The sequence below is a fragment of the Stenella coeruleoalba genome (assembly GCF_951394435.1).
Source record: "Stenella coeruleoalba genome assembly, contig: scaffold_28, whole genome shotgun sequence".
Classification (NCBI taxonomy): Eukaryota; Metazoa; Chordata; class Mammalia; order Artiodactyla; family Delphinidae; genus Stenella; species Stenella coeruleoalba.
Window position 1 is genome coordinate 2541359 of NW_027645921.1, and position 26351 is coordinate 2567709.

General features: G+C 43.8%; 1 long non-coding RNA gene across 1 annotated transcript in view; it reads right to left on the reverse strand.

The window, feature by feature from the left end:
* LOC307181468 overlaps positions 1-26126 on the reverse strand; it is a 1676472-nt gene extending 1650346 nt beyond the window's left edge. Inside the window, exon 1 of the long non-coding RNA XR_013826833.1 lies at positions 26112-26126. This is a non-coding gene — a long non-coding RNA (uncharacterized lncRNA). The remainder of the gene's footprint in view (positions 1-26111) is intronic.
* Positions 26127-26351: the final 225 nt, after the last annotated feature.

A 26351-nucleotide genomic window follows, 5' to 3' on the forward strand; every position in this document is an offset into this window, starting at 1 on the left:
GCGGAAGATGTACAGGAATAGGGAGAACCAATGAGAGGCTAGCTGGAGGTGTCTGGATGGGCAAATTTAACTCTAATTTCCCACCAGGAAGAGGAATTAACCAAAGGCTCAGCATGCCGGGCCGGAACCAGATTAGGGCCTGAAGCCATCCTGCGGTGTTGCGGCCAGCTCAAAAGAAAGCGAGTTGAAGAAAGGAGCTCAGGGGCACTGTAATTCACAAACCTGCAGAGTTATAAATGACAGCTATCGTCCAAAAATATACTGAAGTAAGGCTGCCAAGAGGACTTGAAAGCGGGGCAGAATTGCAGGAAACCGATTTCAGGAGGTAGACTGGAATTGCATTGAAAGCATAGGAAAAGAGGCAGAACGTCCACAATGATGCACTTGGCCAAAAAGGGCGTATGCGTTTTTTCCTGAATATATTCAGGAAAAAACGCATACGCCCTTTTTGGCCAACCAAGCAAGCTTGCAAAGGAAATCCGCACTACAATGAAGTCTCACTTCCCCCCCGGTCAAAAGGGCCATCTGAAAAAAGTGTAAAATCCAGAAAGGCAGGACAGGCCATGGAGAACTGGGAGCCTTGTTATGCTGATGGGCGGGATGAAAATTGCCAACAGACACTCGGGAGAAGTGTATGGTGTTTCCTGAAACATCTAAAAAACAAAGCAACAGAACCTAGGGCACTTCCACTTATGGTCCTATAGCTTAGGGAAATTAAAATCAAAAAGACACAGCCACCCCAAAGTTTGGAACGGCTCTGTTTACAAGAACCTCGTTTCCAGTACAAGTTCAACATCGCAGAAAGTGAAAAATGGATAAAGAAGTTGTGGTATTTACTTACAAAGCAATATCACTCAGCAATGGAAACTGTGTCATCAGGCCCTTAGCAGCACAATGAGTGGATTCAGGTATGATGATTCTAACTGAAATAAGTCACACAGAAAAGGAAACATCATAAGATATCAGTAATACACGGAATGTAAACTTGGCTACACAGGAACTGAATTACAGAACAGAACAGGGTCTCAAATTTAGAAAACCAACTTATGCTTGCTTAAGGGGAAAGGTGAGTTGGGGTGCTGCATAAAACCAGAGATTGAAATGAGCACAGATAAAGTTCCTTAAGCCAAATATGGAATAGACAAGAGCTACTCCTTGCTCAACGAAATGGACTCAACACCGCATATTAAACGCCTAAGAATGTACCTGACTAGTAAGTATCTTAAAACCGATGGATTGCTATGTCTCTGAAAGAGAATCAAGCATGTGTACAGGGGCATAAACGCAGCAGTGATAGGATTGGAGAGGTTCGGTGAGCAAATGAAGACCCTTTGAAGTCATATTGCATGGTACCCATTCCACGGGTTTCAACTACCCAGGTTTTAGGTATTCTTCCTTCAGCTAAAACATGCATGTGGAACCCAGAGTATGATCAACCATGTGATCGGGAGACGTGTTCAAATATGTCTCAGTTTTCGTACCCTGGTACTCGGGTGCAACATTCCAGACGCTTTACTAACACTCTCCCGACTTGGAGAGTCAGTCCCTTTAACCTCCTGTTTGGCCCAGTTTGCAATTTCTGCGGAAGATGAACAGGAATAGCGAGAACCAATGCGAAACTAGCTGGAGGTGTCTGGACGGGCAAATTTAACTCTCATTTCCCACCAGGAAGAGGAATTAACCAAAGGCTCAGTGTGTCGTGCCGGAACCAGAATAGGGCCTGAAGCCATCCTGTGGTGTTGCGGCCAGCTCAAAAGAAAGCGAGTTGAAGAAAGGAGCTCAGGGGCACTGTAATTCACAAACCTGCAGAGTTATAAATGACAGCTATCGTCCAAAAATAGACTGAAGTAAGGCTGCCAAGAGGACTTGAAAGCGGGGCAGAATTGCAGGAAACTGATTTCAGGAGGTAGACTGGAATTGCATTGAAAGCATAGGAAAAGAGGCAGAACGTCCACAATGATGCACTTGGCCAAAAAGGGCGTATGCGTTTTTTCCTGAATATATTCAGGAAAAAACGCATACGCCCTTTTCGGCCAACCAAGCAAGCTTGCAAAGGAAATGTGCACTACAATGAAGTCTCACTTCCCCCCGGTCAAAAGGGCCATCTGAAAAAAGTGTAAAATCCAGAAAGGCAGGACAGGCCATGGAGAACTGGGAGCCTTGTTATGCTGAAGGGCGGGATGTAAATTGCCAACAACCACTCGGGAGAAGTGTATGGTGTTTCCTGAAACATCTAAAAAACAAAGCAGCACAGCCTAGGGCACTTCCACTTATGGTCCTATAGCTTAGGGAAATTAAAATCAAAAAGACACAGCCACCCCAAAGTTTGGGATGCCTCTGTTTACAAGAACCTCGTTTACAGTACAAGTTCAACATCGCAGAAAGTGAAAAATGGATAAAGAAGTTGTGGTATTTACTTACAAAGCAATATCACTCAGCAATGAAATCTGTGTCATCAAGCTCTTAGCAGCACAATGAGTGGATTCAGGTATGATGATTCTAACTGAAATAAGTCACACAGAAAAAGAAACATCATAAGATATCAGTAATACACGGAATGTAAACTTGGCTACACAGGAACTGAATTACAGAACAGAACAGGGTCTCAAATTTAGAAAACCAACTTATGCTTGCTTAAGGGGAAAGGTGAGTTGGGTTGCTGCATAAAACCAGAGATTGAAATGAGCACAGATAAAGTTCCTTAAGCCAAATATGGAATAGACAAGAGCTACTCCTTGCTCAACGAAATGGACTCAAAACCCCATATTAAACGCCTAAGAATGTACCTGACTAGTAAGTATCTTAAAACCTATGGATTGCTATGTCTCCAAAAGAGAATCAAGCGTGTGTACAGGGGCATAAACGCAGCAGTGATAGGATTGGAGAGGTTCGGTGAGCAAATGAAGACCCTTTGAAGTCATATTGCATGGTACCCATTCCACGGGTCTCAACTCTCCAGGTTTAAGGTATTCTTCCTTCAGCTAAAACATGCATGTGGAACCTAGAGTATGATTAACCATGTGATCGGGAGACGTGTTCAAATATGTCTCAGTTTTCGTACCCTGGTACTCGGGTGCAACATTCCAGACGCTTTACTAACACTCTCCCGACTTGGAGAGTCAGTCCCTTTAACCTCCTGTTTGGCCCAGTTTGCAATTTCTGCGGAAGATGAACAGGAATAGCGAGAACCAATGAGAGACTAGCTGGAGGTGTCTGGACGGGCAAATTTAACTCTCATTTCCCACCAGGAAGAGGAATTAACCAAAGGCTCAGCGTGCCGTGCCGGAACCAGATTAGGGCCTGAAGCCATCCTGCGGTGTTGCGGCCAGGTCACAAGAAAGCGAGTTGAAGAAAGGAGCTCAGGGGCACTGTAATTCACAAACCTGCAGAGTTATAAATGACAGCTATCGTCCAAAAATAGACTGAAGTAAGGCTGCCAAGAGGACTTGAAAGCGGGGCAGAATTGCAGGAAACCGATTTCAGAAGGTACACTGGAATTGCATTTCAAGCATAGGAAAAGAGGCAGAACGTCCACAATGATGCACTTGGCCAAAAAGGGCGTATGCGTTTTTTCCTGAATATATTCAGGAAAAAACGCATACGCCCTTTTTGGCCAACCAAGCAAGCTTGCAAAGGAAATGTGCACTACAATGAAGTCTCACTTCCCCCCGGTCAAAAGGGCCATCTGAAAAAAGTGTAAAATCCAGAAAGGCAGGACAGGCCCTGGAGAACTGGGAGCCTTGTTATGCTGATGGGCGGGATGTAAATTGCCAACAACCACTCGGGAGAAGTGTATGGTGTTTCCCGAAACATCTAAAAAACAAAGCAACAGAACCTAGGGCACTTCCACTTATGGTCCTATAGCTTAGGGAATTTAAAATCAAAAAGACACAGCAACCCCAAAGTTTGGAACGGCTCTGTTTACAAGAACCTCGTTTACAGTACAAGTTCAACATCGCAGAAAGTGAAAAATGGATAAAGAAGTTGTGGTATTTACTTACAAAGCAATATCACTCAGCAATGAAATCTGTGTCATCAGGCCCTTAGCAGCACAATGAGTGGATTCAGGTACGATGAATCTAACTGAAATAAGTCACACAGAAAAGAAACATCATAAGATATCAGTAATACACGGAATGGAAACTTGGCTACACAGGAACTGAATTACAGAACAGAACAGGGTCTCAAATTTAGAAAACCAACTTATGCTTGCTTAAGGGTAAAGGTGAGTTGGGGTGCTGCATAAAACCAGAGATTGAAATGAGCACAGATAAAGTTCCTTAAGTCAAATATGGAAGAGACAAGAGCTACTCCTTGCTCAACGAAATGGACTCAACACCGCATATTAAAAGCCTAAGAATGTACCTGACTAGTAAGTATCTTAAAACCTATGGATTGCTATGTGTCCAAAAGAGAATCAAGCATGTGTACAGGGGCATAAACGCAGCAGTGATAGGATTGGAGAGGTTCGGTGAGCAAATGAAGACCCTTTGAAGTCATATTGCATGGTACCCATTCCACGGGTCTCAACTCTCCAGGTTTAAGGTATTCTGCCTTCAGCTAAAACATGCATGTGGAACCTAGAGTATGATAAACCATGTGATCGGGAGACGTGTTCAAATATGTCTCAGTTTTCGTACCCTGGTACTCGGGTGCAACATTCCAGACGCTTTACTAACACTCTCCCGACTTGGAGAGTCAGTCCCTTTAACCTCCTGTTTGGCCCAGTTTGCAATTTCTGCGGAAGATGAACAGGAATAGCGAGAACCAATGAGAGGCTAGCTGGAGGTGTCTGGACGGGCAAATTTAACTCTCATTTCCCACCAGGAAGAGGAATTAACCAAAGGCTCAGCGTGCCGGGCCGGAACCAGATTAGGGCCTGAAGCCATCCTGCAGTGTTGCGGCCAGGTCACAAGAAAGCGAGTTGAAGAAAGGAGCTCAGGGGCACTGTAATTCACAAACCTGCAGAGTTATAAATGACAGCTATCGTCCAAAAATAGACTGAAGTAAGGCTGCCAAGAGGACTTGAAAGCGGGGCAGAATTGCAGGAAACCGATTTCAGGAGGTAGACTGGAATTGCATTCAAAGCATAGGAAAAGAGGCAGAACGTCCACAATGATGCACTTGGCCAAAAAGTGTGTATGCGTTTTTTCCTGAATATATTCAGGAAAAAACGCATATGCCCTTTTTGGCCAACCAAGCAAGCTTGCAAAGGAAATCTGCACTACAATGAAGTCTCACTTCCCCCCGGTCAAAAGGGCCATCTGAAAAAAGTGTAAAATCCAGAAAGGCAGGACAGGCCATGGAGAACTGGGAGCCTTGTTATGCTGATGGGCGGGATGTAAATTGCCACAGACACTGGGGAGAAGTGTATGGTGTTTCCTGAAACATCGAAAAAACAAAGCAACAGAGCCTAGGGCACTTCCTCTTATGGTCCTATAGCTTAGGGAAATTAAAATCAAAAAGACACAGCCACCCCAAAGTTTGGGACGCCTCTGTTTACAAGAACCTCGTTTACCGTACAAGTTCAACATCGCAGAAAGTGAAAAATGGATAAAGAAGTTGTGGTATTTACTTACAAAGCAATATCACTCAGCAATGAAATCTATGTCATCAGGCCCTTAGCAGCACAATGAGTGGATTCAGGTATGATGATTCTAACTGAAATAAGTCACACAGAAAAAGAAACATCATAAGATATCAGTAATACACGGAATGTAAACTTGGCTACACAGGAACTGAATTACAGAACAGAACAGGGTCTCAAATTTAGAAAACCAACTTATGCTTGCTTAAGGGTAAAGGTGAGTTGGGGTGCTGCATAAAACCAGAGATTGAAATGAGCACAGATAAAGTTCCTTAAGCCAAATATGGAATAGACAAGAGCTACTCCTTGCTCAACGAAATGGACTCAACACCGCATATTAAACGCCTAAGAATGTACCTGACTAGTAAGTATCTTAAAACCTATGGATTGCTATGTCCCCAAAAGAGAATCAAGCACGTGTACAGGGGCATAAACGCAGGAGTGATAGGATTGGAGAGGTTCGGTGAGCAAATGAAGACCCTTTGAAGTCATATTGCATGGTACCCATTCCACGGGTTTCAACTACCCAGGTTTAAGGTATTCTGCCTTCAGCTAAAACATGCATGTGGAACCTAGAGTATGATCAACCATGTGATCGGGAGACGTGTTCAAATATGTCACAGTTTTCGTACCCTGGTACTCGGGTGCAACATTCCAGATGCTTTACTAACACTCTCCCCACTTGGAGAGTCAGCGCCTTTAACCTCCTGTTTGGCCCAGTTTGCAATTTCTGTGGAAGATGAACAGGAATAGCGAGAACCAATGAGAGGCTAGCTGGAGGTGTCTGGACGGGCAAATTTAACTCTCATTTCCCACCAGGAAGTGGAAATATCCAAAGGCTCAGTGTGCCGAGCCGGAACCAGATTAGGGCCTGAAGCCATCCTGCGGTGTTGCGGCCAGCTCAAAAGAAAGTGAGTTGAAGAAAGGAGCTCAGGGGCACTGTAATTCACAAACCTGCAGAGTTATAAATGACAGCTATCGTCCAAAAATAGACTGAAGTAAGGCTGCCAAGAGGACTTGAAAGCGGGGCAGAATTGCAGGAAACCGATTTCAGGAGGTAGACTGGAATTGCATTGAAAGCATAGGAAAAGAGGCAGAACGTCCACAATGATGCACTTGGCCAAAAAGGGCGTATGCGTTTTTTCCTGAATATATTCAGGAAAAAACGCATACGCCCTTTTTGGCCAACCAAGCAAGCTTGCAAAGGAAATCTGCACTACAATGAAGTCTCACTTCCCTCCGGTCAAAAGGGCCACCTGAAAAGGTGTAAAATCCAGAAAGGCAGGACAGGCCATGGAGAACTGGGAGCCTTGTTATGCTGATGGGTGGGATGTAAATTGCCAATAGACACTCGGGAGAAGTGTATGGTGTTTCCTGAAACATCTAAAAAACAAAGCAACAGAGCCTAGGGCACTTCCACTTATGGTCCTATAGCTTAGGGAATTTAAAATCAAAAAGACACAGCCACCCCAAAGTTTCGAAAGGCTCTGTTTACAAGAACCTCGATTACAGTACAAGTTCAACATCACAGAAAGTGAAAAATGGATAAAAAAGTTGTGGTATTTACTAACAAAGCAATATCACTCAGCAATGAAATCTGTGTCATCAGGCCCCTAGCAGCACAATGAGTGGATTCAGGTATGATGATTCTAACTGAAATAAGTCACACAGAAAAAGAAACATCATAAGATATCAGTAATACATGGAATGTAAACTTGGCTACACAGGAACTGAATTACAGAACAGAACAGGGTTTCAAATTTAGAAAAACAACTTATGCTTGCTTAAGGGTAAAGGTGAGTTGGGGTGCTGCATAAAACCAGAGATTGAAATGAGCACAGATAAAGTTCCTTAAGCCAAATATGGAATAGACAAGAGCTACTCCTTGCTCAACGAAATGGACTCAACACCGCATATTAAACGCCTAAGAATGTACCTGACTTGTAAGTATCTTAAAACCTATGGATTGCTATGTCTCCGAAAGAGAATCAAGCATGTGTACAGGGGCATAAACGCAGCAGTGATAGGATTGGAGAGGTTCGGTGAGCAAATGAAGACTCGTTGAAGTCATATTGCATGGTACCCATTCCACGGGTTTCAACTACCGAGGTTTAAGGTATTCTTCCTTCAGCTAAAACATGCATGTGGAACCTAGAGTACGATCAACCATGTGATCGGGAGACGTGTTCAAATATGTCTCAGTTTTCGTACCCTGGTATTCAGGTGCAACATTGCAGACGCTTTACTAACACTCTCCCGACTTGGAGAGTCAGTCCCTTTAACCTCCTGTTTGGCCCAGTTTGCAATTTCTGCGGAAGATGAACAGGAATAGCGAGAACCAATGCGAAACTAGCTGGAGGTGTCTGGACGGGCAAATTTAACTCTCATTTCCCACCAGGAAGAGGAATTAACCAAAGGCTCAGCGTGCCATGCCTGAACCAATTTAGGGCCTGAAGCCATCCTGCTGTGTTGCGGCCAGGTCACAAGAAAGCGAGTTGAAGAAAGGAGCTCAGGGGTACTGTAATTCACAAACCTGCAGAGTTATAAATGACAGCTATCGTCCAAAAATAGACTGAAGTAAGGCTGCCAAGAGGACTTGAAAGCGGGGCAGAATTGCAGGAAACCGATTTCAGGAGGTAGACTGAAATTGCATTGAAAGCATAGGAAAAGAGGCAGAACGTCCACAATGATGCACTTGGCCAAAAAGGGCGTATGCGTTTTTTCCTGAATATATTCAGGAAAACACGCATGCGCCCTTTTTGCCCAACCAAGCAAGCTTGCAAAGGAAATCTGCACTACAATGAAGTGTCACTTCCCCCCCGGTCAAAAGGGCCATCTGAAAAAAGTGTAAAATCCAGAAAGGCAGGACAGGCCATGGAGAACTGGGAGCCTTGTTATGCTGATGGGCGGGATGTAAATTGCCAACAGACACTCGGGAGAAGTGTATGGTGTTTCCTGAAACATCTAAAAAACAAAGCAACAGAGCCTAGGGCACTTCCACTTATGGTCCTATAGCTTAGGGAAATTAAAATCAAAAAGACACAGCCACCCCAAAGTTTGGGACGACTCTGTTTACAAGAACCTCGTTTACAGTACAAGTTCAACATCGCAGAAAGTGAAAAATGGATAAAGAAGTTGTGGTATTTACTTACAAAGCAATATCACTCAGCAATGAAATCTATGTCATCAGGCCCTTAGCATCACAATGAGTGGATTCAGGTATGATGATTCTAACTGAAATAAGGCACACAGAAAAAGAAACATCATAAGATATCAGTAATACACGGAATGTAAACTTAGCTACACAGGAACTGAATTACAGAGCAGAACAGTGTCTCAAATTTAGAAAACCAACTTATGCTTGCTTAAGGGTAAAGGTGAGTTGGGGTGCTGCATAAAACCAGAGATTGAAATGAGCACAGATAAAGTTCCTTAAGTCAAATATGGAATAGACAAGAGCTACTCCTTGCTCAACGAAATGGACTCAACACCGCATATTAAACGCCTAAGAATGTACCTGACTAGTAAGTATCGTAAAACCTATGGATTGCTATGTCTCCAAAAGAGAATCAAGCATGTGTACAGGGGCATAAACACAGCAGTGATAGGATTGGAGAGGTTCGGTGAGCAAATGAAGACCCTTTGAAGTGATATTGCATGGTACCCATTCCACGGGTCTCAACTCTCCAGGTTTAAGGTATTCTTCCTTCAGCTAAAACATGCATGTGGAACCTAGAGTATGATCAACCATGTGATCGGGAGACGTGTTCAAATATGTCTCAGTTTTCGTAGCCTGGTACTCGGGTGCAACATTCCAGACGCTTTACTAACACTCTCCCGACTTGGAGAGTCAGTCCCTTTAACCTCCTGTTTGGCCCAGTTTGCAATTTCTGCGGAAGATGAACAGGAATAGCGAGAACCAATGAGAGACTAGCTGGAGGTGTCTGTACGGGCAAATTTAACTCTCATTTCCCACCAGGAAGAGGAAATAACCAAAGGCTCAGCGTGCCGTGCCGGAACCAGATTAGGGCCTGAAGCCATCCTGCGGTGTTGCGGCCAGGTCACAAGAAAGCGAGTTGAAGAAAGGAGCTCAGGGGCACTGTAATTTACAAACCTGCAGAGTTATAAATGACAGCTATCGTCCAAAAATATACTGAAGTAAGGCTGCCAAGAGGACTTGAAAGCGGGGCAGAATTGCAGGAAACCGATTTCAGAAGGTACACTGGAATTGCATTGAAAGCATAGGAAAAGAGGCAGAACGTCCACAATGATGCACTTGGCCAAAAAGGGCGTATGCGTTTTTTCCTGAATATATTCAGGAAAAAACGCATACGCCCTTTTTGGCCAACCAAGCAAGCTTGCAAAGGAAATCTGCACTACAATGAAGTCTCACTTCCCCCCGGTCAAAAGGGCCATCTGAAAAAAGTGTAAAATCCAGAAAGGCAGGACAGGCCATGGAGAACTGGGAGCCTTGTTATGCTGATGGGCGGGATGTAAATTGCCAACAACCACTCGGGAGAAGTGTATGGTGTTTCCCGAAACATCTAAAAAACAAAGCAACAGAACCTAGGGCACTTCCACTTATGGTCCTATAGCTTAGGGAAATTAAAATCAAAAAGACACAGCCACCCCAAAGTTTGGAACGGCTCTGTTTACAAGAACCTCGTTTACAGTACAAGTTCAACATCGCAGAAAGTGAAAAATGGATAAAGAAGTTGTGGTATTTACTTACAAAGCAATATCACTCAGCAATGAAATCTGTGTCATCAGGCCCTTAGCAGCACAATGAGTGGATTCAGGTACGATGAATCTAACTGAAATAAGTCACACAGAAAAAGAAACATCATAAGATATCAGTAATACACGGAATGGAAACTTGGCTACACAGGAACTGAATTACAGAACAGAACAGGGTCTCAAATTTAGAAAACCAACTTATGCTTGCTTAAGGGTAAAGGTGAGTTGGGGTGCTGCATAAAACCAGAGATTGAAATGAGCACAGATAAAGTTCCTTAAGTCAAATATGGAATAGACAAGAGCTACTCCTTGCTCAACGAAATGGACTCAACACCGCATATTAAAAGCCTAAGAATGTACCTGACTAGTAAGTATCTTAAAACCTATGGATTGCTATGTCTCCAAAAGAGAATCAAGCATGTGTACAGGGGCATAAACGCAGCAGTGATAGGATTGGAGAGGTTCGGTGAGCAAATGAAGACCCTTTGAAGTCATATTGCATGGTACCCATTCCACGGGTTTCAACTACCCAGGTTTAAGGTATTCTTCCTTCAGCTAAAACATGCATGTGGAACCTAGAGTATGATAAACCATGTGATCGGGAGACGTGTTCAAATATGTCTCAGTTTTCGTACCCTGGTACTCGGGTGCAACATTCCAGACGCTTTACTAACACTCTCCCGACTTGGAGAGTCAGTCCCTTTAACCTCCTGTTGGCCCAGTTTGCAATTTCTGCGGAAGATGAACAGGAATAGCGAGAACCAATGAGAGGCTAGCTGGAGGTGTCTGGACGGGCAAATTTAACTCTCATTTCCCACCAGGAAGAGGAATTAACCAAAGGCTCAGCGTGCCGGGCCGGAACCAGATTAGGGCCTGAAGCCATCCTGCAGTGTTGCGGCCAGGTCCCAAGAAAGCGAGTTGAAGAAAGGAGCTCAGGGACACTGTAATTCACAAACCTGCAGAGTTATAAATGACAGCTATCGTCCAAAAATAGACTGAAGTAAGGCTGCCAAGAGGACTTGAAAGCGGGGCAGAATTGCAGGAAACCGATTTCAGGAGGTAGACTGGAATTGCATTGAAAGCATAGGAAAAGAGGCAGAACGTCCACAATGATGCACTTGGCCAAAAAGTGTGTATGCGTTTTTTCCTGAATATATTCAGGAAAAAACGCATATGCCCTTTTTGGCCAACCAAGCAAGCTTGCAAAGGAAATCTGCACTACAATGAAGTCTCACTTCCCCCCGGTCAAAAGGGCCATCTGAAAAAAGTGTAAAATCCAGAAAGGCAGGACAGGCCATGGAGAACTGGGAGCCTTGTTATGCTGATGGGCGGGATGTAAATTGCCACAGACACTCGGGAGAAGTGTATGGTGTTTCCTGAAACATCGAAAAAAAAAAGCAACAGAGCCTAGGGCACTTCTTCTTATGGTCCTATAGCTTAGGGAAATTAAAATCAAAAAGACACAGCCACCCCAAAGTTTGGGACGCCTCTGTTTACAAGAACCTCGTTTACCGTACAAGTTCAACATCGCAGAAAGTGAAAAATGGATAAAGAAGTTGTGGTATTTACTTACAAAGCAATATCACTCAGCAATGAAATCTATGTCATCAGGCCCTTAGCAGCACAATGAGTGGATTCAGGTATGATGATTCTAACTGAAATAAGTCACACAGAAAAAGAAACATCATAAGATATCAGTAATACACGGAATGTAAACTTGGCTACACAGGAACTGAATTACAGAACAGAACAGGGTCTCAAATTTAGAAAACCAACTTATGCTTGCTTAAGGGTAAAGGTGAGTTGGGGTGCTGCATAAAACCAGAGATTGAAATGAGCACAGATAAAGTTCCTTAAGCCAAATATGGAATAGACAAGAGCTACTCCTTGCTCAACGAAATGGACTCAACACCGCATATTAAACGCCTAAGAATGTACCTGACTAGTAAGTATCTTAAAACCTATGGATTGCTATGTCCCCAAAAGAGAATCAAGCATGTGTACAGGGGCATAAACGCAGCAGTGATAGGATTGGAGAGGTTCAGTGAGCAAATGAAGACCCTTTGAAGTCATATTGCATGGTACCCATTTCACGGGTTTCAACTACCCAGGTTTAAGGTATTCTGCCTTCAGCTAAAACATGCATGTGGAACCTAGAGTATGATCAACCATGTGATCGGGAGACGTGTTCAAATATGTCACAGTTTTCGTACCCTGGTACTCGGGTGCAACATTCCAGACGCTTTACTAACACTCTCCCCACTTGGAGAGTCAGTCCCTTTAACCTCCTGTTTGGCCCAGTTTGCAATTTCTGCGGAAGATGAACAGGAATAGCGAGAACCAATGAGAGACTACCTGGAGGTGACTGAACGGGCCAATTTAACTCTCATTTCCCACCAGGAAGAGGAATTAACCAAAGGCTCAGCGTGCCGTGCCGGAACCAGATTAGGGCCTGAAGACATCCTGCGGTGTTGCGGCCAGGTCAAAAGAAAGCGAGTTGAAGAAAGGAGCTCAGGGTCACTGTAATTCACAAACCTGCAGAGTTATAAATGACAGCTATCTTCCAAAAATAGACTGAAGTAAGGCTGCCAAGAGGACTTGAAAGCGGGGCAGAATTGCAGGAAACCGATTTCAGGAGGTAGACTGGAATTGCATTGAAAGCATAGGAAAAGAGGCAGAACGTCCACAATGATGCACTTGGCCAAAAAGGGCATATGCGTTTTTTCCTGAATATATTCAGGAAAAAACGCATATGCCCTTTTTGGCCAACCAAGCAAGCTTGCAAAGGAAATCTGCACTACAATGAAGTCTCACTTCCCCCCGGTCAAAAGGGCCATCTGAAAAAAGTGTAAAATCCAGAAAGGCAGGACAGGCCATGGAGAACTGGGAGCCTTGTTATGCTGACGGGCGGGATGTAAATTGCCAACAACCACTCGGGAGAAGTGTATGGTGTTTCCTGAAACATCTAAAAAACAAAGCAACAGAACCTAGGGCACTTCCACTTATGGTCCTATAGCTTAGGGAAATTAAAATCAAAAAGACACAGCCACCCCAAAGTTTGGAACGGCTCTGTTTACAAGAACCTCGTTTACAGTACAAGTTCAACATCGCAGAAAGTGAAAAATGGATAAAGAAGTTGTGGTATTTACTTACAAAGCAATATCACTCAGCAATGGAAACTGTGTCATCAGGCCCTTAGCAGCACAATGAGTGGATTCAGGTATGATGATTCTAACTGAAATAAGGCACACAGAAAAGGAAACATCATAAGATATCAGTAATACACGGAATGTAAACTTGGCTACACAGGAACTGAATTACAGAACAGAACAGGGTCTCAAATTTAGAAAACCAACTTATGCTTGCTTAAGGGGAAAGGTGAGTTGGGGTGCTGCATAAAACCAGAGATTGAAATGAGCACAGATAAAGTTCCTTAAGCCAAATATGGAATAGACAAGAGCTACTCCTTGCTCAATGAAATGGACTCAACACCGCATATTAAACGCCTAAGAATGTACCTGACTAGTAAGTATCTTAAAACCTATGGATTGCTATGTCCCCAAAAGAGAATCAAGCATGTGTACAGGGGCATAAACGCAGCAGTGATAGGATTGGAGAGGTTCGGTGAGCAAATGAAGACCCTTTGAAGTCATATTGCATGGTACCCATTCCACGGGTTTCAACTACCCAGGTTTTAGGTATTCTTCCTTCAGCTAAAACATGCATGTGGAACCCAGAGTATGATCAACCATGTGATCGGGAGACGTGTTCAAATATGTCTCAGTTTTCGTACCCTGGTACTCGGGTGCAACATTCCAGACGCTTTACTAACACTCTCCCGACTTGGAGAGTCAGTCCCTTTAACCTCCTGTTTGGCCCAGTTTGCAATTTCTGCGGAAGATGAACAGGAATAGCGAGAACCAATGCGAAACAAGCTGGAGGTGTCTGGACGGGCAAATTTAACTCTCATTTCCCACCAGGAAGAGGAATTAACCAAAGGCTCAGCGTGCCGTGCCGGAACCAGATTAGGGCCTGAAGACATCCTGCGGTGTTGCGGTCAGGTCACAAGAAAGCGAGTTGAAGAAAGGAGCTCAGGGGCACTGTAATTCACAAACCTGCAGAGTTATAAATGACAGCTATCGTCTAAAAATATACTGAAGTAAGGCTGCCAAGAGGACTTGAAAGAGGGGCAGAATTGCAGGAAACCGATTTCAGGAGGTAGACTGGAATTGCATTGAAAGCATAGGAAAAGAGGCAGAACGTCCACAATGATGCACTTGGCCAAAAAGTGCGTATGCGTTTTTTCCTGAATATATTCAGGAAAAAACGCATACGCCCTTTTTGGCCAACCAAGCAAGCTTGCAAAGGAAATCTGCACTACAATGAAGTCTCACTTCCCCCCGGTCAAAAGGGCCATCTGAAAAAAGTGTAAAATCCAGAAAGGCAGGACAGGCCATGGAGAACTGGGAGCCTTGTTATGCTGACGGGCGCGATGTAAATTGCCAACAACCACTCGGGAGAAGTGTATGGTGTTTCCTGAAACATCTAAAAAACAAAGCAACAGAACCTAGGGCACTTGCACTTATAGTCCTATAGCTTAGGGAAATTAAAATCAAAAAGACACAGCCACCCCAAAGTTTGGAACGGCTCTGTTTACAAGAACCTCGTTTACAGTACAAGTTCAACATCGCAGAAAGTGAAAAATGGATAAAGAAGTTGTGGTATTTACTTACAAAGCAATATCACTCAGCAATGGAAACTGTGTCATCAGGCCCTTAGCAGCACAATGAGTGGATTCAGGTATGATGATTCTAACTGAAATAAGGCACACAGAAAAGGAAACATCATAAGATATCAGTAATACACGGAATGTAAACTTGGCTACACAGGAACTGAATTACAGAACAGAACAGGGTCTCAAATTTAGAAAACCAACTTATGCTTGCTTAAGGGGAAAGGTGAGTTGGGGTGCTGCATAAAACCAGAGATTGAAATGAGCACAGATAAAGTTCGTTAAGCCAAATATGGAATAGACAAGAGCTACTCCTTGCTCAACGAAATGGACTCAACACCGCATATTAAACGCCTAAGAATGTACCTGACTACTAAGTATCTTAAAACCTAGGGATTGCTATGTCTCTGAAAGAGAATCAAGCATGTGTACAGGGGCATAAACGCAGCAGTGATAGGATTGGAGAGGTTCAGTGAGCAAATGAAGACCCTTTGAATTCATATTGCATGGTACCCATTCCACGGGTTTCAACTACCCAGGTTTTAGGTATTCTTCCTTCAGCTAAAACATGCATGTGGAACCCAGAGTATGATCAACCATGTGATCGGGAGACATGTTCAAATATGTCTCAGTTTTCGTACCCTGGTACTCGGGTGCAACATTCCAGACGCTTTACTAACACTCACCCGACTTGGAGCGTCAGTCCCTTTAACCTCCTGTTTGGCCCAGTTTGCAATTTCTGCGGAAGATGAACAGGAATAGCGAGAACCAATGCGAAACTAGCTGGAGGTGTCTGGACGGGCAAATTTAACTCTCATTTCCCACCAGGAAGAGGAATTAACCAAAGGCTCAGCGTGCCGTGCCTGAACCAAATTAGGGCCTGAAGCCGTCCTGCGGTGTTGCGGCCAGGTCACAAGAAAGCGAGTTGAAGAAAGGAGCTCAGGGTACTGTAATTCACAAACCTGCAGAGTTATAAATGACAGCTATCGTCCAAAAATAGACTGAAGTAAGGCTGCCAAGAGGACTTGAAAGCGGGGCAGAATTGCAGGAAACCGATTTCAGGAGGTAGACTGAAATTGCATTGAAAGCATAGGAAAAGAGGCAGAACGTCCACAATGATGCACTTGGCCAAAAAGGGCGTATGCGTTTTTTCCTGAATATATTCAGGAAAAAACGCATGCGCCCTTTTTGGCCAACCAAGCAAGCTTGCAAAGGAAATCTGCACTACAATGAAGTCTCACTTCCCCCCCGGTCAAAAGGGCCATCTGAAAAAAGTGTAAAATCCAGAAATGCAGGACAGGCCATGGAGAACTGGGAGCCTTGTTATGCTGATGGGCGGGATGTAAATTGCCAACAGACACTCGGGAGAAGTGTATGGTGTTTCCTGAAACATCTAAAAAACAAAGCAACAGAACCTAGGGCACTTCCACTTATGGTCCTATAGCTTAGGGAAATTAAAATCAAAAAGACACAGCCACCCCAAAGTTTGGGACGACTCTGTTTACAAGAACCTCGTTTACAGTACAAGTTCAACATCGCAGAAAGTGAAAAATGGAGAAAGAAGTTGTGGTATTTACTTACAAAGCAATATCACTCAGCAATGAAATCTATGTCATCAGGCCCTTAGCATCACAATGAGTGGATTCAGGTATGATGATTCTAACTGAAATAAGTCACACAGAAAAAGAAACATCATAAGATATCAGTAATACACGGAATGTAAACTTGGCTACACAGGAACTGAATTACAGAACAGAACAGGGTCTCAAATTTAGAAAACCAACTTATGCTTGCTAAAGGGGAAAGGTGAGTTGGGGTGCTGCATAAAACCAGAGATTGAAATGAGCACAGATAAAGTTCCTTAAGCCAAATATGGAATAGACAAGAGCTACTCCTTGCTCAACGAAATGGACTCAACACCGCATATTAAACGCCTAAGAATGTACCTGACTAGTAAGTATCTTAAAACCTATGGATTGCTATGTCTCCGAAAGAGAATCAAGCATGTGTACAGGGGCATAAACGCAGCAGTGATAGGATTGGAGAGGTTCGGTGAGCAAATGAAGACCCTTTGAAGTCATATTGCATGGTACCCATTCCACGGGTTTCAACTACCCAGGTTTAAGGTATTCTTCCTTCAGCTAAAAGATGCATGTGGAACCCAAGTATGATCAACCATGTGAACGGGAGACGTGTTCAAATATGTCTCAGTTTTCCTCCCCTGGTACTCGGGTGCAACATTCCAGACGCTTTACTAACACTCTCCCCACTTGGAGAGTCAGCGCCTTTAACCTCCTGTTTGGCCCAGTTTGCAATTTCTTGGAAGATGAACAGGAATAGTGAGAACCAATGAGAGACTAGCTGGAGGTGTCTGGACGGGCAAATTTAACTCACATTTCCCACCAGGAAGAGGAAATAACCAAAGGCTCAGCGTGTCGTGCCGGAACCAGATTAGGGCCTGAAGCCATCCTGCGGTGTTGCGGCCAGTTCACAAGAAAGCGAGTTGAAGAAAGGAGCTCAGGGGCACTGTAATTCACAAACCTGCAGAGTTATAAATGACAGCTATCGTCCAAAAATAGACTGAAGTAAGGCTGCCAAGAGGACTTGAAAGCAGGGCAGAATTGCAGGAAACCGATTTCAGGAGGTAGACTGGAATTGCATTGAAAGCATAGGAAAAGAGGCAGAACGTCCACAATGATGCACTTGGCCAAAAAGGGCGTATGCGTTTTTTCCTGAATATATTCAGGAAAAAACGCATATGCCCTTTTTGGCCAACCAAGCAAGCTTGCAAAGGAAATCTGCACTACAATGAAGTCTCACTTCCCCCCGGTCAAAAGGGCCATCTGAAAAAAGTGTAAAATCCAAAAAGGCAGGACAGGCCATGGAGAACTGGGAGCCTTGTTATGCTGAAGGGCGGGATGTAAATTGCCAACAAACACTCGGGAGAAGTGTATGGTGTTTCCTGAAACATCTAAAAAACAAAGCAACAGAGCCTAGGGCACTTCCACTTATGGTCCTATAGCTTAGGGAATTTAAAATCAAAAAGACACAGCCACCCCAATGTTTCGAACGGCTCTGTTTACAAGAACCTCGTTTACAGTACAAGTTCAACATCGCAGAAAGTGAAAAATGAATAAAAAAGTTGTGGTATTTACTTACAAAGCAATATCACTCAGCAATGAAATCTGTGTCATCAGGCCCTTAGCAGCACAATGAGTGGATTCAGGTATGATGATTCTAACTGAAATAAGTCACACAGAAAAAGAAACATCATAAGATATCAGTAATACACGGAATGTAAACTTGGCTACACAGGATCTGAATTACAGAACAGAACAGGGTCTCAAATTTAGAAAACCAACTTATGCTTGCTTAAGGGGAAAGGTGAGTTGGGGTGCTGCATAAAACCAGAGATTGAAATGAGCACAGATAAAGTTCCTTAAGCCAAATATGGAATAGACAAGAGCTACTCCTTGCTCAACGAAATGGACTCAACACCGCATATTAAACGCCTAAGAATGTACCTGACTAGTAAGTATCTTAAAACCTATGGATTGCTATGTCTCCGAAAGAGAATCAAGCATGTGTACAGGGGCATAAACGCAGCAGTGATAGGATTGGAGAGGTTCGGTGAGCAAATGAAGACCCTTTGAAGTCATATTGCATGGTACCCATTCCACGGGTTTCAACTACCCAGGTTTTAGGTATTCTTCCTCAGCTAAAACATGCATGTGGAACCCAAGTATGATCAACCATGTGAATGGGAGACGTGTTCAAATATGTCTCAGTTTTCCTCCCCTGGTACTCGGGTGCAACATTCCAGACGCTTTACTAACACTCTCCCCACTTGGAGAGTCAGTCCCTTTAACCTCCTGTTTGGCCCAGTTTGCAATTTCTGCGGAAGATGAACAGGAATAGCGAGAACCAATGAGAGGCTAGCTGGAGGTGTCTGGACGGGCAAATTTAACTCTCATTTCCCACCAGGAAGAGGAAATAACCAAAGGCTCAGTGTGCCGTGCCAGACCAGATTAGGGCCTGAAGCCATCCTGCAGTGTTGCGGCCAGCTCAAAAGAAAGCGAGTTGAAGAAAGGAGGTCAGGGGCACTGTAATTCACAAACCTGCAGAGTTATAAATGACAGCTATCGCCCAAAAATATACTGAAGTAAGGCTGCCAAGAGGACTTGAAAGCGGGGCAGAATTGCAGGAAACCGATTTCAGGAGGTAGACTGGAATTGCATTGAAAGCATAGGAAAAGAGGCCTACAGTCCACAATGATGCACTTGGCCAAAAAGGGCGTATGCGTTTTTTCCTGAATATATTAAGGAAAAAACGCATACGCCCTTTTTGGCCAACCAAGCAAGCTTGCAAAGGAAATCTGCACTACAATGAAGTCTCACTTCCCCCCGGTCAAAAGGGCCATCTGAAAAAAGTGTAAAATCCAGAAAGGCAGGACAGGCCATGGAGAACTGGGAGCCTTGTTATGCTGATGGGCGGGATGTAAATTGCCAACAACCACTCGGGAGAAGTGTATGGTGTTTCCTGAAACATCTAAAAAACAAAGCAACAGAACCTAGGGCACTTCCACTTATGGTCCTATAGCTTAGGGAAATTAAAATCAAAAAGACACAGCCACCCCAATGTTTGGGACGCCTCCGTTTACAAGAACCTCGTTTACCGTACAAGTTCAATATCACAGAAAGTGAAAAATGGATAAAGAACTTGTGGTACTTATGTACAATGCAGTATCACTCAGCAATGAAATCTATGTCATCAGACCCGTAGCAGCATAATGAGTGGATTCAGGTACGATGATTCTAACTGAAATAAGTCACAAAGAAAAAGAAACATCATAAGATATCACTAATACACGGAATGTAAACTTGGCTACACAGGAACTGCATTCCAAAACAGAACAGGGTCTCAAATTTAGAAAACCAACTTATGCTTGCTTAAGGGGAAAGGTGAGTTGGGGTGCTGCATAAAACCAGAGATTGAAATGAGCACAGATAAAGTTCCTTAAGCCAAATATGGAATAGACAAGAGCTACTCCTTGCTCAACGAAATGGACTCAACACCCCATATTAAACGCCTAAGAATGTACCTGACTAGTAAGTATCTTAAAACCTATGGATTGCTATGTCTCCAAAAGAGAATCAAGCGTGTGTACAGGGGCATAAACGCAGCAGTGATAGGATTGGAGAGGTTCGGTGAGCAAATGAAGACCCTTTGAAGTCATATTGCATGGTACCCATTCCACGGGTTTCAACTACCCAGGTTTAAGGTATTCTTCCTTCAGCTAAAACATGCATGTGGAACCTAGAGTATGATCAACCATGTGATCGGGAGACGTGTTCAAATATGTCTCAGTTTTCGTACCCTGGTACTCGGGTGCAATATTCCAGACGCTTTACTAACACTCTCCCCACTTGGAGAGTCAGTCCCTTTAACTTCCTGTTTGGCCCAGTTTGCAATTTCTGCGGAAGATGAACAGGAATAGCGAGAACCAATGAGAGACTAGCTGGAGGTGTCTGGACGGGCAAATTTAACTCTCATTTCCCACCAGGAAGAGGAATTAACCAAAGGCTCAGGGTGCCGTGCCGGAACCAGATTAGGGCCTGAAGCCATCCTGCGGTGTTGCGGGCAGCTCACAAGAAAGCGAGTTGAAGAAAGGAGCTCAGGGGCACTGTAATTCACAAACCTGCAGAGTTATAAATGACAGCTATCGTCCAAAAATAGACTGAAGTAAGGCTGCCAAGAGGACTTGAAAGCAGCGCACAATTGCAGGAAACCGATTTCAGGAGGTAGACTGGAATTGCATTGAAAGCATAGGAAAAGAGGCCTAAGGTCCACAATGATGCACTTGGCCACAAAGGGCGTATGCGTTTTTTCCTGAATATATTCAGGAAAAAACGCATACGCCCTTTTTGGCCAACCAAGCAAGCTTGCAAAGGAAATCTGCACTACAATGAAGTCTCACTTCCCCCGGTCAAAAGGGCCATCTGAAAGAAGTGTAAAATGCAGAAAGGCAGGACAGGCCATGGAGAACTGGGAGCCTTGTTATGCTGAAGGGCGGGATGTAAATTGCCAACAAACACTCGGGAGAAGTGTATGGTGTTTCCTGAAACATCTAAAAAACAAAGCAACAGAGCCTAGGGCACTGCCACTTATGGTCCTATAGCTTAGGGAAATTAAAATCAAAAAGACACAGCCACCCCAAATTTTGGGATGCCTCTGTTTACAAGAACCTCGTTTACAGTACAAGTTCAACATCGCAGAAAGTGAAAAATGGATAAAGAAGTTGTGGTATTTACTTACAAAGCAATGTCACTCAGCAATGAAATCTATGTCATCAGGCCCTTAGCAGCATAATGAGTGGATTCAGGTACGATGATTCTAACTGAAATAAGTCACACAGAAAAAGAAACATCATAAGATATCACTAATACACGGAATGTAAACTTGGCTACACAGGCACTGCATTCCAAAACAGAACAGGGTCTCAAATTTAGAAAACCAACTTATGCTTGCTTAAGGGGAAAGGTGAGTTGGGGTGCTGCATAAAACCAGAGATTGAAATGAGCACAGATAAAGTTCCTTAAGCCAAATATGGAATAGACAAGAGCTACTCCTTGCTCAACGAAATGGACTCAACACCCCATATTAAACGCCTAAGAATGTACCTGACTAGTAAGTATCTTAAAACCTATGGATTGCTATGTCTCCAAAAGAGAACCAAGTGTGTGTACAGGGGCATAAACGCAGCAGTGATAGGATTGGAGAGGTTCGGTGAGCAAATGAAGACCCTTTGAAGTCATATTGCATGGTACCCATTACAAGGGTTTCAACTACCCAGGTTTAAGGTATTCTTCCTTCAGCTAAAACATGCATGTGGAACCTAGGGTATGATCAACCATGTGATCGGGAGACGTGTTCAAATATGTCTCAGTTTTCGTACCCTGGTACTCGGGTGCAATATTCCAGACGCTTTACTAACACTCTCCCGACTTGGAGAGTCAGTCCCTTTAACCTCCTGTTTGGCCCAGTTTGCAATTTCTGCGGAAGATGAACAGGAATAGCGAGAACCAATGAGAGACTAGCTGGAGGTGTCTGGACGGGCAAATTTAACTCTCATTTCCCACCAGGAAGAGGAATTAACCAAAGGCTCAGTGTGCCGTGCCGGAACCAGATTAGGGCCTGAAGCCATCCTGCGGTGTTGCGGCCAGCTCAAAAGAAAGCGAGTTGAAGAAAGGAGCTCAGGGGCACTGTAATTCACAAACCTGCAGAGTTATAAATGACAGCTATCGTCCAAAAATAGACTGAAGTAAGGCTGCCAAGAGGACTTGAAAGCGGGGCAGAATTGCAGGAAACCCATTTCAGGAGGTAGACTGGAATTGCATTTCAAGCATAGGTAAAGAGGCAGAACGTCCACAGTGATGCACTTGGCCAAAAAGGGCGTATGCGTTTTTTCCTGAATATATTCAGGAAAAAACGCATACGCCCTTTTTGGCCAACCAAGCAAGCTTGCAAAGGAAATCTGCACTACAATGAAGTCTCACTTCCCCCCGGTCAAAAGGGCCATCTGAAAAAAGTGTAAAATCCAGAAAGGCAGGACAGGCCATGGAGAACTGGGAGCCTTGTTATGCTGATGGGCGGGATGTAAATTGCCAACAGCCACTCCGGAGAAGTGTATGGTGTTTCCTGAAACATCTAAAAAACAAAGCAACAGAGCCTAGTGCACTTCCACTTATGGTCCTATAGCTTAGGGAAATTAAAATCAAAAAGACACAGCCACCCCAAAGTTTCGGACGCCTCTGTATACAAGAACCTCGTTTACCTTACAAGTTCAATATCACAGAAAGTGAAAAATGGATAAAGAAGTTGTGGTACTCATGTACAAAGCAATATCACTCAGCAATGAAATCTATGTCACCAGGCCCGTAGCAGCATAATGAGTGGATTCGGGTATGGTGATTCTAACTGAAATAAGTCTAACAGAAAAAGAAACATCAAGAAATATCACTAATACATGGAATTTAAACTTGGCTACAGAGGAACTGAATTACAAAACAGAACAGGGTCTCAAATTTAGAAAACCAACTTATGCTTGCTTAAGTGGAAAGGTGAGTTGGGGTGCTGCATAAAACCAGAGACTGAAATGAGCACAGATAAAGTTCCTTAAGCCAAATATGGAATAGACAAGAGCTACTCCTTGCTCAACGAAATGGACTCCACACCCCATATTAAACGCCTAAGAATATACCGGACTAGTAAGTATCTTAAAACCTATGGATTGCTATGTCTCCAAAAGAGAATCAAGCGTGTGTACAAGGGTCATAAACGCAGCTGTGATAGGATTGGAGAGATTCGGTGAGCAAATGAAGACCCTTTGAAGTCATATTGCATGGTATCCATTCTACGGGTCTCAACTCTCCAGGTTTAAGGTATTCTTCCTTCAGCTAAAACATGCATGTGGAACCCAGAGTATGATCAACCGTGTGATAGGGAGACATGTTCAAATATGTCTCAGTTTTCGTCCACTGGTACTTCGGTCCAACATTCCAGACGCTTTACTAACACTCTCCCCACTTGGAGAGTCAGTGCCTTTAACCTCCTGTTTGGCCCAGTTTGCAATTTCTGCGGAAGATGTACAGGAATAGGGAGAACCAATGAGAGACAAGCGGGAGGTGTCTGGATTGGCAAATTTAACTCTCATTTCCCACCAGGATGAGGAATTAACCAAAGGCTCAGCGTGCCGTGCCGGAACCAGATTAGGGCCTGAAGCCATCCTGCGGTGTTGCGGCCAGGTCACAAGAAAGCGAGTTGAAGAAAGGAGCTCAGGGGCACTGTAATTCACAAACCTGCAGAGTTATAAAAGACAGCTATCGTCCAAAAATAGACTGAAGTAAGGCTGCCAAGAGGACTTGAAAGCAGGGCAGAATTGCAGGAAAGCGATTTCAGGAGGTAGACTGGAATTGCATTGAATGCATAGGAAAAGAGGCAGAACGTCCACAATGATGCACTTGGCCAAAAAGGGCATATGCGTTTTTTCCTGAATATATTCAGGAAAAAACGCATACGCACTTTTTGGCCAACCAAGCAAGCTTGCAAAGGAAATCTGCACTACAATGAAGTCTCACTTCCCCCCGGTCAAAAGGGCCATCTGAAAAAAGTGTAAAATCCAGAAAGGCAGGACAGGCCATGGGGAACTGGGAGCCTTGTTATGCTGGTGGGCGGGATGTAAATTGCCAACAACCACTCGGGAGAAGTGTATGGTGTTTCCTGAAACATCTAAAAAACAAAGCAACAGAGCCTAGGGCACTTCCACTTATGGTCCTATAGCTTAGGGAATTTAAAATCAAAAAGACACAGCCACCCCAAAGTTTGGAACGGCTCTGTTTACAAGAACCTCGTTTACAGTACAAGTTCAACATCGCAGAAAGTGAAAAATGGATAAAGAAGTTGTGGTATTTACTTACAAAGCAATATCACTCAGCAATGAAATCTGTGTCATCAGGCCCTTAGCAGCACAATGAGTGGATTCAGGTATGATGATTCTAACTGAAATAAGTCACACAGAAAAAGAAACATCATAAGATATCAGTAATACACGGAATGTAAACTTGGCTACACAGGAACTGAATTACAGAACAGAACAGGGTCTCAAATTTCGAAAACCAACTTATGCTTGCTTAAGGGGAAAGGTGAGTTGGGATGCTGCATAAAACCAGAGATTGAAATGAGCACAGATAAAGTTCCTTAAGCCAAATATGGAATAGACAAGAGCTACTCCTTGCTCAACGAAATGGACTCAACACCGCATATTAAACGCCTAAGAATGTACCTGACTAGTAAGTATCTTAAAACCTATGGATTGCTATGTCTCCGAAAGAGAATCAAGCATGTGTACAGGGGCATAAACGCAGCAGTGATAGGATTGGAGAGGTTCGGTGAGCAAATGAAGACCCTTTGAAGTCATATTGCATGGTACCCATTCCGCGGGTTTCAACTACCCAGGTTTTAGGTATTCTTCCTTCAGCTAAAACATGCATGTGGAACCCAAGTATGATCAACCATGTGAACGGGAGACGTGTTCAAATATGTCTCAGTTTTCCTCCCCTGGTACTCGGGTGCAACATTCCAGACGCTTTACTAACACTCTCCCCACTTGGAGAGTCAGTCCCTTTAACCTCCTGTTTGGCCCAGTTTGCAATTTCTGCGGAAGATGAACAGGAATAGCGAGAACCAATGAGAGGCTAGCTGGAGGTGTCTGGACGGGCAAATTTAACTCTCATTTCCCACCAGGAAGAGGAAATAACCAAAGGCTCAGTGTGCCGTGCCGGAACCAGATTAGGGCCTGAAGCCATCCTGCGGTGTTGCGGCCAGCTCAAAAGAAAGCGAGTTGAAGAAAGGAGCTCAGGGGCACTGTAATTCACAAACCTGCAGAGTTATAAATGACAGCTATCGTCCAAAAATAGACTGAAGTAAGGCTGCCAAGAGGACTTGAAAGCGGGGCAGAATTGCAGGAAACCGATTTCAGGAGGTAGACTGGAATTGCATTGAAAGCATAGGAAAAGAGGCAGAACGTCCACAATGATGCACTTGGCCAAAAAGGGCGTATGCGTTTTTTCCTGAATATATTCAGGAAAAAACGCATACGCCCTTTTTGGCCAACCAAGCAAGCTTGCAAAGGAAATCTGCACTACAATGAAGTCTCACTTCCCCCCGGTCAAAAGGGCCATCTGAAAAAAGTGTAAAATCCAGAAAGGCAGGGCAGGCCATGGAGAACTGGGAGCCTTGTTATGCTGATGGGCGGGATGTAAATTGCCAACAGACACTGGGGAGAAGTGTATGGTGTTTCCTGAAACATCTAAAAAACAAAGCAACAGAGCCTAGGGCACTGCCACTTATGGTCCTATAGCTTAGGGAAATTAAAATCAAAAAGACACAGCCACCCCAAAGTTTGGGACGGCTCTGTTTACAAGAACCTCGTTTACAGTACAAGTTCAACATCGCAGAAAGCAAAAAATGGATAAAGAAGTTGTGGTATTTACTTACAAATCAATATCACTCAGCAATGAAATCTGTGTCATCAGGCCCTTAGCAGCACAATGAGTGGATTCAGGTATGATGATTCTAACTGAAATAAGTCACACAGAAAAAGAAACATCATAAGATATCACTAATACACGGAATGTAAACCTGGCTACACAGGAACTGAATTCCAAAACAGAACAGGGTCGCAAATTTAGAAAACCAACTTATGCTTGCTTAAGGGGTAAAGTGAGTTGGGGTGCT